We start from the raw sequence: 12,005 nt of genomic DNA, 5'->3' as shown, positions 1-12,005 counted from the left end.
TTGTACCACACAAATAAATAATTAAAATCTATGGAACATATGCATTTTAAATTAATTGACAATTTAAATATTTCAAGTTTTATGCAAGAACTCTACAATTGTAAGATGTTTCGTAAATTCTAGTCTCTTAGTGATAATATAACGCTTGAACTGATGAAGAATTTTGTCCAAACTTTCAGCAAAATGAAATTCAATGCCTTTCTCTTGAAGACTGTCTAAGTGCTTTACAGTTGACTCTTCTATCTCCAAGTAGCAGTAGGTTGAGGCTCTTCATCGACACTTTTGTTGTCACATATTTCTTACAAAATATTATTACACGCTATTTGAGTATGACTGTTATAGAGAGGTAATTTTATAAAGAGTATACCGCTATAATGGATATCATTGCTGTTATAGGCAGAATACTGTTGTAGAGAAGTAAAATATAGCATGAAAAATCGGTTCCGAAGAAAATCAGGTCGTTATAGTGAAATGCCATTATAACGAATGACAATTATAGAGAGGTTTAACCGTATAATAATTAACCATCTTTATAAAAATAGAATATCTATGATTACCAATAATAAGTGTAGAGATTTTGACCAAATATTTGATCATTTAACACATTATTACAATAAAAAAAATATTATATATATATATATTCATCATTAAACGATTTTCCTTCGTTATACAAAATGCAATTAAGCTTAGAATTTGACAATTAAAAATGAAAATTAGATTTGATGTATCTTTTTTGCCTATAACAGCGAAATACTATTTAAATGTGAATGTTATTATAGATGTATAACAGTCATCCAACATCTTTGTTACGAAGAGGTTTGACTGTACTGTAAATGGGATATGCTTCTTTGAATGACTGTACTGTAAATGGGATACGTTTCTTTGAATAACTATTATTCATTCATAATGGAGAAGTAAGTAGTAGGAAATTTCTGTGAATTGTAATAGAAGACCCACCTCTCACCCTCTATCCATAGAAATATGTACACAATAGAAAGCTCAAAGTACAAGTAGATGAAGCTACAAAGAAAAAGAAGGTTAAAGACCTATCAGTAACAGTACTAATTTATGGATGGAAAGTGAAAACAAGAAGGTGGGTCCATAGACGAGTCAATTTGGAATAGAAGAATAGAGGAAGAAGAAATATAACAAAAATTACCTTGGGATAAAAAATAGTTGAAATGTCTAGTCATGAAAAAAGCCTTTGAAGATCCATCTCTATCATCCCCAATCTTGGCTGGTTAAAGGCTTGCAATCTGTCTTCTTCTTCTAGCTATGCCCATTAATTAATTAATTGGACAACCATTTCCAAAATCCCATTTCTATGGGTAAATCCCCCAATTCCCATAATACTCCCTCATTTTACTTCTCTTGTAGGCTTTTAGCATGTTTATTAGTACGAAAATATGTTTAAATTTGTTTGCCCCAGTTTAACTAGGAATAGAGTTTAAGAAAATAAAATAAAATTTAAATTTTCTGATCTTAAATTAAAGATATGTACATTATGTACCAAAATGTTTTTTAATTTTGTGGCCTTGAACATGCCACGTGAATTGTTGGAATTATAGAGTTATTAAATTAGAAAAGATACATTCTTTTTTAAACAAACAAAAAAGAACACTAAGACAAGCAATTTGAAACTAAGGGAGTATGTGCAATCTATTTTTACTAATTTATTTTTATTTACTTTTTTAGCTATTTAATGCTATTATTGAAAAATAAGTATGATTAATCGATTTTCCGACATCTTTAATAGCAAGGGTAAAAATGGAGAAAAATAGTTTTGTCTTGATTTTTTAAAGGAACGGATAATTTGAATTTTTTGGGATAAAATAATAATTAAAATGGGATGGAGTGATAAGAACATCTTTATCAACATTTTTTTTAATCGAACACACCAACTGCACTTCTATCCAATGTTTCAAACACATAACTGCTTGTTTATAATATCAATTTCAGCAATTACAAAGAATTCAATACAATTAGATAATCCAAACATGCTATTAGATTTTCTTTGTTGTTATTCCGTAGTAGCCAGAAAGAAAGGAAATATGGAAATAAACAAATGAAGCTTGTTAAACAAAGTTTGGGAGCAATGTGTTTTTATATTTTCTCCGTACTATTTGATTCAAATTCTAACATCAATGCAGGAATTTATTCTTTGTATGTGCTGCGTGAGTTTTGTGTTGGAGCATCTATTCTTGTAAAGACAGGGGTCTAAATTTCTCCATCAACTTTAACAATAAGGGGGGGGGGGGGGGGGGGGGGAATAGTTTGTTTTAGGATCAAAAGTGTTCATCTTTTAACAACATTAAGGACCGTATATGTTAAGTAATATTTATAAGAGAGAATGATCAAAAAAACACCACAAGTATCACCTTTTGTGAGTTTTCTACCTGAACTATCGGATATTCACATTTCCTATCTAAACTAGCACTAACTGTTTATCAAAACACAACTCGACTAGTATCTGATAGAGTGGTGTACATTTTTTTTGTTTATTTAAAAATGGTGTCAAATGGGATAATTAAAGGGAATAATTGAAAACTTAAAAATTAAAAGATAATGGTCAAACACATCTTAAGTATTTTTTTTTTTTTTGAGTTTCCAGCACCATCATATATTAGTTGAGGTGTATTTTGATAAATAGCTGGTGATAGTTTAAGTAGAAAATGCAAACACTTGATAGTTCAGGTGTGTTTTGATATATAATTGGTAATAATTTAGGTAGAAGACGTAATCACCTGATAGTTCAAGTGGAAAATTCACAAAAAAGTGATACTTAAGGTATATTTTTTTACCATTATCTCTATATATAAAGGATCAAAATAAAACCAACCTTTATATGCTAAGGACCATTTTCAACATTTTCTGGGATTTTTTCTGTTAGTATTTAATGTTTTGTTTAGCCAAGGACCAAAAATGTCAAATTTCTCAAACATAAAGAATATTTAATGGTTTATATATAAAAGACTAAAATATTCCAACCCCCATAATGAATATGAGTTTTTTTCCTCTTAGAAAATATGACACGCCAAATAATTCATTTCAACTACTGCGTAAGTGACTTTATTTCACTTAAAAAGATACTCCTAATATACTTGTCTAATGATTGTGTCACTCTACATCCCCAGTGTAGGGTGTTTATGGTTCGGTTTAGGGACTTTTGTTTTTCCTTAAAATGAAACCAAATCAATTGAGTCAATTTTTTAAATATTAGAACTAAATTAAATCAAATCAATTAAATCGTTTTCTCATATGTTCCTCTTTTATTAATTTTATCGGTTTTTTTTACATTTTTTAAATAAATATATGACATACATTGCCAAATACATATTACAACTATTCCTACCAACATTTGGCAACTAATAGGAACTGCGTTTCTTCAGTAGAACTTGGTAGAGGCAAAGAAAGAATAGTTGCTCTACAACATTTTCGATTTATGTGACACTTTTGAATATAAATAAAAAGGTATAATATATAGATAGATAACTTAATGTGGCTTCCTCAACTCGTCCCACTTTGTCTCGTGATTTTCAATTTATTTGACACTTTTGAATATATATATATATAAAGGCTTAATATATAGATAGACAAATTAATGTGGCATAAGAAATTTTCAAATTTTATTATCTTAAACTAAAGATATGTATATTATGTACCAAAATGTCTTTTAATTTTGTGGCCTTGAACATTCCACGCGGATTGTTTGGAATTGTAGAGTTATCAAATTAGGAAAGAAACATTCTTCTTTAAACAGACCAAAAAGAACACTAATAAGACAAACAAATTGAAACTGAGGGAGCATGTGCCATCTATTTTTACTAAATTATTTTCGTCTACTTTTTTAACTATTTAATACTATTATTGGAAAATAAGTATTATTAATCAATCACTTTCGATAATCTCCTCAATAAAAGACCCATTGCCTTGAAAAGATTTTTCTAGTTTAATTTTCCGCAAAAATCGGACAAGTCTTCATCCAGCAAAATGTTTCAGTCTTCAACACACTATTAATAAAAATAATCTAAATAAAATAGATAAAAACTGAAACTTTACTCAACAAATTGTGAGCCTTGTTTGTTTGAAACAATAAAATATGTTAAATGTGTAAAAATAAGATAATATCCCAGCAAGCAATTCTAAATCATCAATCACTTGACTTCATTATAATTAAAGATAACAATAAAGTAAAAGCACTAATTATCCTATTTTTCTTTGTACAGAAGGAAAGAATGTTACATTTTCAAAAGCAAAATAGTTAGTGCTAATAATTCTCTACAGAATATTTGGAGCAAAGTGCTTCTACAACTCACATCCATTCATGTTCTCGTAATCCAATTCTCTCTCACCCATGATAATTAATTAATTAAATCCCCCAATTCCCATAATACTCCCTCTCCTTAATTTACCTGTCTTTTGGCTTTTAGCATGTTTATTAGTATTTCCCGTCTTAAATTATTTATCGTAGTTATTAAAAATAGTTTTCTCAAATTATTTGTCATTTTAGAAGTTTAAAACACAATTAATTATTTTTCCTCATTTTGCCCTTAGTAGAATTTTGTCATTAATGGAGATGACAAAAATAGAGTAAACATTAATGGAGAGAGATTATAATCTAGATATAAATAAATGTAACGCTAGTCAAATACAAGGTAAAACTAGTCAAACACCCCTTCTAATTAATATTTCTTAAGGGACGCGTAAAATAAAAAAATGACAGTTAATTTGAGACGGATGAAGTAAGAAAATATGTATAAATTTTTTTGTCGTGGTTTAACTAGCATGGAATTTAAGAAAATAAAGAAACTTTTAAATTTTGCAGTCTTACACTAAAAATATGTATATAATTTCTCAAAATGTCTTTTAATTTAATTTTATGGTCTTGACACGCACGTGGATTATTGGAATTATAGAGTTATCGAATTAGGAAGAAACATTCTTTTTTAGACAAACCAAAAAGAACATTAAGGCAAATAAATTGAAATTGAGAGAGTATGTGCAATCTATAACTTACTAAATTATTTTTAGTTACTTTCTTAACTATTTAGTGCTATTATTGGAAAACAAGTATTATTAATTAAATTACTTCCGATCACGAAGTTGACGTGACACATAAATTTTGAAGGTGCCTAGATGATCATTTTATAAGTTAAAGTGTTCAATTGACATAATGTACACGAATTGAGGTGTATAGATGTGCATCCTTTAATTTAGAGTGTTTAGTTGCCCGTCGAGGTCAAGTTAAATTGTATATCTATGTAAAGAAAACGTTGTTATATGAATAGCAACACAAATAATTCCAGCGAAATAGAAACGAAATGAAAGATATATTTCCGTGAATTAAGGAGCTCCTTGTGAATAGAATTATTATTGTTATTAGGATTTTCTTCGAACTTTAAAAGAAGGAAGTAGGAAATTACTTCAGCGACCAACCACCCTCCATGCACACAAACTCCACTGTAATACGTACATAATGGAAAGCTAAAAGTACAAGCCCATGAAGAAAAAAATTGGAGAGAAAAAAAAGGAGCTTTCTGAGAAAGAAAAAGTGAATCACTTGGCTCTCTCCTTAATCATTACTGGCTAACTTATTCATGAAAAAGTTGAGTTTGTATTTTTGGAAAATTGTAAAATATGTTAGTGGCTTTCTTCCTCACCGAAAGCCCTATGAGTCCTACTTTTCTTTGTGCAGATGAAAAGTGAAAACAGATGTGCTAATTCTTTCTTTTTAGGAAAAAAGAATAAATAAAAATGAATTAAAAAGAGAGAATAGAGGAGGATCGGAGAAGGAAGAAAATAAAAGTCTCAATTTTTTAATTACCAGTTTAGGCGTGTTTATCTATGTACTCCCTCCGTGACAAATTACTAGTCCACTTTTCTCTTTACATGTCCTTTAAGAACTCATAAATAAAAGTGTATTTTTATTACATTGCCTCCTCTTCAATTAATTGCACTCTAATTAATATTGATTACTTTAGAAAACAATAAAGGTTAAGGGCAAAATAGAAAAAACTTAATTACTTCTATCTTGATTTTTGATTTTGTAATTGGACAAATATTTTGGGACGAATATTTATAATAATGCAGACAACTAATATGAGACGAAGGGAGTATTAGGCCTAAAGAAAATGTTGTAATATGAAAAGCAACGCAGATAATTAAAGGAAAATAGAAGCAAAATGAAAGATAAATGTTTCTGTGATTAAGGAGCTCATTGTTATTAGGATTTTCTTCGAACATTAATAGAAGTATGTTGGAAATTACTTCAAAGACCACCCACCCTCCCTGCACCAAAAGTCCACTGTAATATGTACACAATGGAAAGCTAAAAGTACAAGCTCATGAAGTTACAAATTAGAGAGGAGGAAATTTCTTAGAAAGAAAAAGTGTATTACGTGGCCCTCTCCGTAATCATTACTAACTAATTTATTCATGAAAAAAATGAATCTGTATTTTTGGAACATTGTAAAATATGTTAATGACTTTTTTCGTCACCGAAAGCAGACGACTTGACTTCAAAAACAAAAGTGAAAACAAAAGTCTCATATTTTTTGGGAAAAGAAGAATCAGTAACAACTTTAATTAATTATATTATAAAGAAAGAATAGAAGAGGAAGAAGATGTTAACAAATATTACGAGAACCTTGTAATTCTATTCCAAATAGAAAATTCCAAGTGGATCTCTTCCCCTTTCTCTAACTTAACATCTTCTTCTCCTTCTTTATTTTTATTTTTTTTGGGGGGAAGGGGCGGTAATTTTAAAGGAATAAATGAATTCTATTAATGATTTTGCAAAGAAAAAAATAAATAGATTAAGGGGTAAATAGTAGTAGTAATTATAAATGGATAGAATGCAAAACAAAAAAAAAAATGGAAAAGGTTCAAAACTACGCATAATACATAGATAGACACCTCAACTACTGGCAACTAAACACTCCGACTTTGAGAATGTACATTTAGATACCTCAACTCATGTTCACGGTGTCAGTTGAACACTCCAATTTACAAAATGATTATCTAGATATCTCTAAATTGTACATGTTCACTATTGTCTAGTGCTGTCCAATGGACAATGGTTGGTCTTGAGGCTCAATTGCTTGAACGTTCACCTTGCTCTTTAAGTACCAAATAAAGAAAACAAAAACAAATTATCCTCTAAAGATTTAAAATGTCAGTTTTCTAGTTTTTATATTTATTTTTACGATTCTTTCTGTTACATGACGCAAGGAGAAAGTTGATATTGAAAATCGAACCAACATTTATGATCCTCTTAATGCTTTGATCTTGATGGGAATTCTACTTTAATACTCGCTTCGTTCACTTTTACTTGTCCACTTTTGACTTTGCACTTAATTTAACAATTAATAAATAAAATATGTATTTTACTATAATATTCATATTAATTGGTGTATAATTGTGTTGGAGTTGGGGAAGTGACTTGGAATGAGTAATAAATGCTAAGGGTAAAACAGGAAAAATAAATTATTTTTCTCTTGATATGCGAAAGTGGACAAGTGAAAGTGAAAATTTATTTTTGAAATAGTGGACAAGTAAAAGTGAACGGAGGAAGTATGACGTTTCCTTCTTTGCAAAATGAAAGATGAATGTTTCTTGAATTAAGCAGCTGCTTAATGCTTTACTCCACTTGTGATTAGAATTATTATTGTTATTAGGATTTTCTTTGAACTTTAATAGAAGGAAGTAGGAAATTACTTCAAAGACCACCCACCCTCCCTGTACCAAAATTCCGTTGTAATATGTACACAATGGACAGCTAAAAGTACAAGCTCGTGAAGCTACAAATTAGAAAGGAAAAAAAAAAGAGGAACTTTAACGTGCCTATCTTTTTTTGGAAAAAGAAAGAAAAAGTGAATCATATCGCCCTCTTCTCAATGAAAGACTCATTGCCTTGAATTGCTTGTTCTATTTTAATTTTTCACGAAAGTCGAAAAAGGCTTCATCCAGCAAAATATTTCAGCCTTCAACACACTATTAGCTTATTCGTATTCAATGCTAGCCGACTCAGCCTCAATAAAAATAAAAAACTGAAAATTTACTCAACAAATTGTGAGCCTTGTTTATTTGAAATGAGTAAAAGTAAGATAATGTCCAACCAATTTCTTTATCATCGACGACTTGACTTCACTTTAGTTAAAGATAAAAACCAAGTAAAAGCACTAATTATCCTATTTTTCTTTGTGCCCATGGAAAGAATGTTACTTTTCCAATAGCAAGATTGTTAGTGCTTAATAAAGCAGCACCAGGGTTTCTTTATGTAAATTACCTTCTAATTCTCTTTTGTGCATCATCTCCTACGAATATTTTGGAGCAAAATGCTTTTACAACTCGCATCCATTCCGACAAAAAATCCTTTGGTAGACTTTAGCTTGATTACATGAAAAATTGAGGCTTGTATACTCTAAACTTATCCCTTAATCCACCGCGTCAGGTCAAAGTCAAACTAGCTTATAAGCCTTTTTGACTGATGTATTGGTGAATACCTAATTAATATTTATAAATAAAATCAGTCAAAAATAATAAGTTGGTCAACCTAAGTTATGAGATTATAAGCATGTTTGGATTGTTCAAATTTTATACTTATTTCATTCTTAATATTTTTTTAATTCTCAAAATACATTTTCCAGGACAACATTATTATTAACTCGGGTGTGCTCCGGGAAATGTTTTCTAATTTTTTCATGTTCGTTTGGTAAAAAATTTTAAAAAAACATTTTCTATTGGAAAATAAGTTCCTTAAAAATGAGTAAATGACTTCCTTAATGAAAGTCGGGTTGTGGTTGGTTGGGGGGAGGGGGGGGGGGGGGGGAGGGGTAAAAGGGGCAGTGTGGGCTAAGAAAAAATTTCCCATTTTTTGTAGAAGTTTTATTAAAGTAAAGTAAAATTTATGAAACAGAAAATTTGGGAAGGGGATGGGTGGGGGTTGGGGTGGGTGGTGTTGTGGGGTAGGGGTGGTGAAAATGAAGTGCGTTCGAGGCTGGTGGTTGGGTGGGGGTGGATGGAGTGGGTGGTGGGTTATGGAGAGTGGGTGTGGTGGGGTGGTGGGTGGGGGTGGTGGTGGGGTTTGGGTGGGATTTTCCGCAAAAATATTTTCTATTAACCAACCTAACATGAGAAAATAAGCAAAAAATCCACTTAATTTTTACTAACTAACCGAACATGAGAAAATAAGTAAAAATTCACGTATTTTCTAAAAACACGTTTTCCAGGAAAATATTTCCTCCATACCGAACACACCCTTCATCTTCGTTCCATATCTATGATTCCTCTTCTTTTTTTCTCCACAAAGAAACTGTTGAATTTATATAAAAAAAAAAATTGTAAATATTTTAAAGGTATTTTAATCATTCTAAAAAAGAACATCTTTATCAACATTTCCTTTATCAAACACAGTGACTGCTTATTATATGTTTCGGCACTTCTATTTGAAGTTTCAAACACATAACTGCTTATTTATAATCTTAATTCCAGGAATTAAAATAAAATTCAATACATTTGGATAAGCCAAACATGTTATTAGATTTTCTTTGTTGCTATTCCGTAGCATAGCCAGACAGAAAGGAAATATGAAAATAAACAAATGAAGCTTGTTAAACAAAGTTTGGGAGTGGAGTGTTTTTATATTTTCTCCGTACTGTTTGGTTCAAATTCTAACATTAATTCAGGAATTTATTCTTTGTATGTGCTGCATGAGTTTTGTGTTGGAGCATTTTTTCTTGTAAAGTCAAGGGTCTAAATTTCTCCATTAACTTTAACAGCAAGGGGGAATAGTTTGTCTTAGGATTTAGGATCAAAAGTGTCATCTTTCAAAAACATTAAGGACCGTATATGCTAAGTTATATATCCAAAGGGGCACGTTGCAGTGGTATTCAATATCAAGCAAGGGAAAGGGGAGCATTGTAGATGGTGGTAGAAAGGGAGCAGGGCGAAATTACAATTTTGCCCTTGGTTTCTTATATAAAAAACTAGATGAGTGATTTAGCACGGGCCCAACATTGTACAAGCCGAAACTTATTTTCATTAGTTTGTTTTAAGAGGAAAGGACATATATGGCCGCTTGGCCATAAATAATCCCATCCTCTAGCCCAATTTTTCTTAAAACTAAAATGTAGCAATTAAACAATCTCATCCATTAGTCAAAATTTAAATAAGATAATTTCCAAATAAAAACCCAAACACAAAAATATTTGAGGTGATTTTTATATATAATATCTGTCATTTGTATATAAAATATGTATCAGTACCTATCTGTAATGTATAAAAACTGTATAAAATATGAATCACTAAGGTATGTATCATTTGTGTATATAATATGTATCAGCACAATGCAATTGTCCTGTATAGAATAGAAAATTGTATCATTTTTGTATAGAAAGTGTATGTATAATTCCAGCATGTGTATATAAACTGTATCAGACTTGTGTAAAAGTGTACCACACATACAAGAAATGTATTATAGAAATCGTATCATTGTGGTATAGTATATGTGAAAAAAATATCATTTCATTATTGTATAATGTGTATAATAAATGTATAATAAATGCATGATTAATTCTAGCATATGTATATAAACTGTATCATTCTTGTATATAAAATATATATATAATTCCAACATATGTATATATGCTGTAGTAGCTCTTTAGTGGCGACTTAGTCGCCACAAAAACTTTTTTTTTTTAAGCGCCTGGACTGTTGGGCCAGCCCGTCTTGGCATTATTTTAAGCCGATCGGCCATTTTTTTGCATTATTTTGGGCCGAGCGGACTCCTGAGTGTATTAGGCCCAAATGTTGTATTACTTTGGGCCATTAGATACACAGTGGCCTTTTCCCTCGTTTTAATATGAATGAAGAGGAGAGAGTGATGCATGTAAGTGCTTCTGAAATCAAATATAGACAACATTACATACTAATTGCTTCATATTGTTTACATACATTTAGAGACAAATGATATCCGCTAATGAATGTAGTACTTGCGACATTTTTCATTCTTTACATTTATGGGAGAATCATGCTATTGGATGCATTTAAGAAAAAAGGTATTCAAGTTGTAGAAGTAAACACAATATCCGCTCTTAAAATCCAAGTGATTGCAAAGTGGCATACTCTTAACATCCATGCCAGTACTATTTACATACTGACAAAAGGTGATGTATTCTCCTTGTTGTCATTAGTCTTCTTATTAGCTTTCTGTGACAAAAAACATCTGCAGAATTATGAAGTAAAAGTAAATGCCAGGTTAGAATTTTTATCCATACCTTGTCAGAGAAATCTCAGAATTTCAAGCCCGTAAAATTAATTTTAATCAAACGCTAGAAGCACTTTATTATATCTCAAACACACCGAATTATACCAGCTTGCAAACCTGGCACCTCAAATAATATCTCAATTTTTTAACCTTTCAAAAACAAAATGCCCAATATTTGAACCCTAATCTTCAGAGCCCTAAACAACCCTAAAAATGTGCAAGAAATAAAAAGAAGATACAATTAAAATTTAATTTCACATAGTAATCACAACCGTAAGATAGAACTGAAAGTTAATATTCACATAATAGGATAACAAAAAACAAGCTATAGTCATAATTAGTACACGCATCACATTCATTTCCTTTCTAAAACCTGTAGGGAGGTTGCCCCTTTCTTTCCTAGTTGTTCAGGCACTCACATAATCTAATGAAAGTAAGGACATATAATCTATTTAACCAACCAAAACTGATACTCTTTCTAAACATAGGGCACGGCATGCCCTATAATTAATAGCACCAAAAGATGCTGCGAAAAGATACTGTAATTAATTGCACTAAAAGGGGAAGCTACGAACGATGTCAATGTCGTGCTACCCATTATTTACTTCAATGATCACATGCACCAACAAAGCAAAATCAAAAATCAAAATATCTCTATTAACAACTTTATAGAGCAAAGAAAATCGAGTTGACACTCAAAAGCCCTCACCAGCCGAAGCTTAGCAAGATTACCGAGAGG

This window comes from Lycium barbarum, chromosome 10 (genome assembly GCF_019175385.1).
Source record: "Lycium barbarum isolate Lr01 chromosome 10, ASM1917538v2, whole genome shotgun sequence".
NCBI lineage: Eukaryota > Viridiplantae > Streptophyta > Magnoliopsida > Solanales > Solanaceae > Lycium > Lycium barbarum.
The sequence above is the reverse complement of the archived record's forward strand: the minus strand, read 5'-3'. Positions refer to the sequence as shown.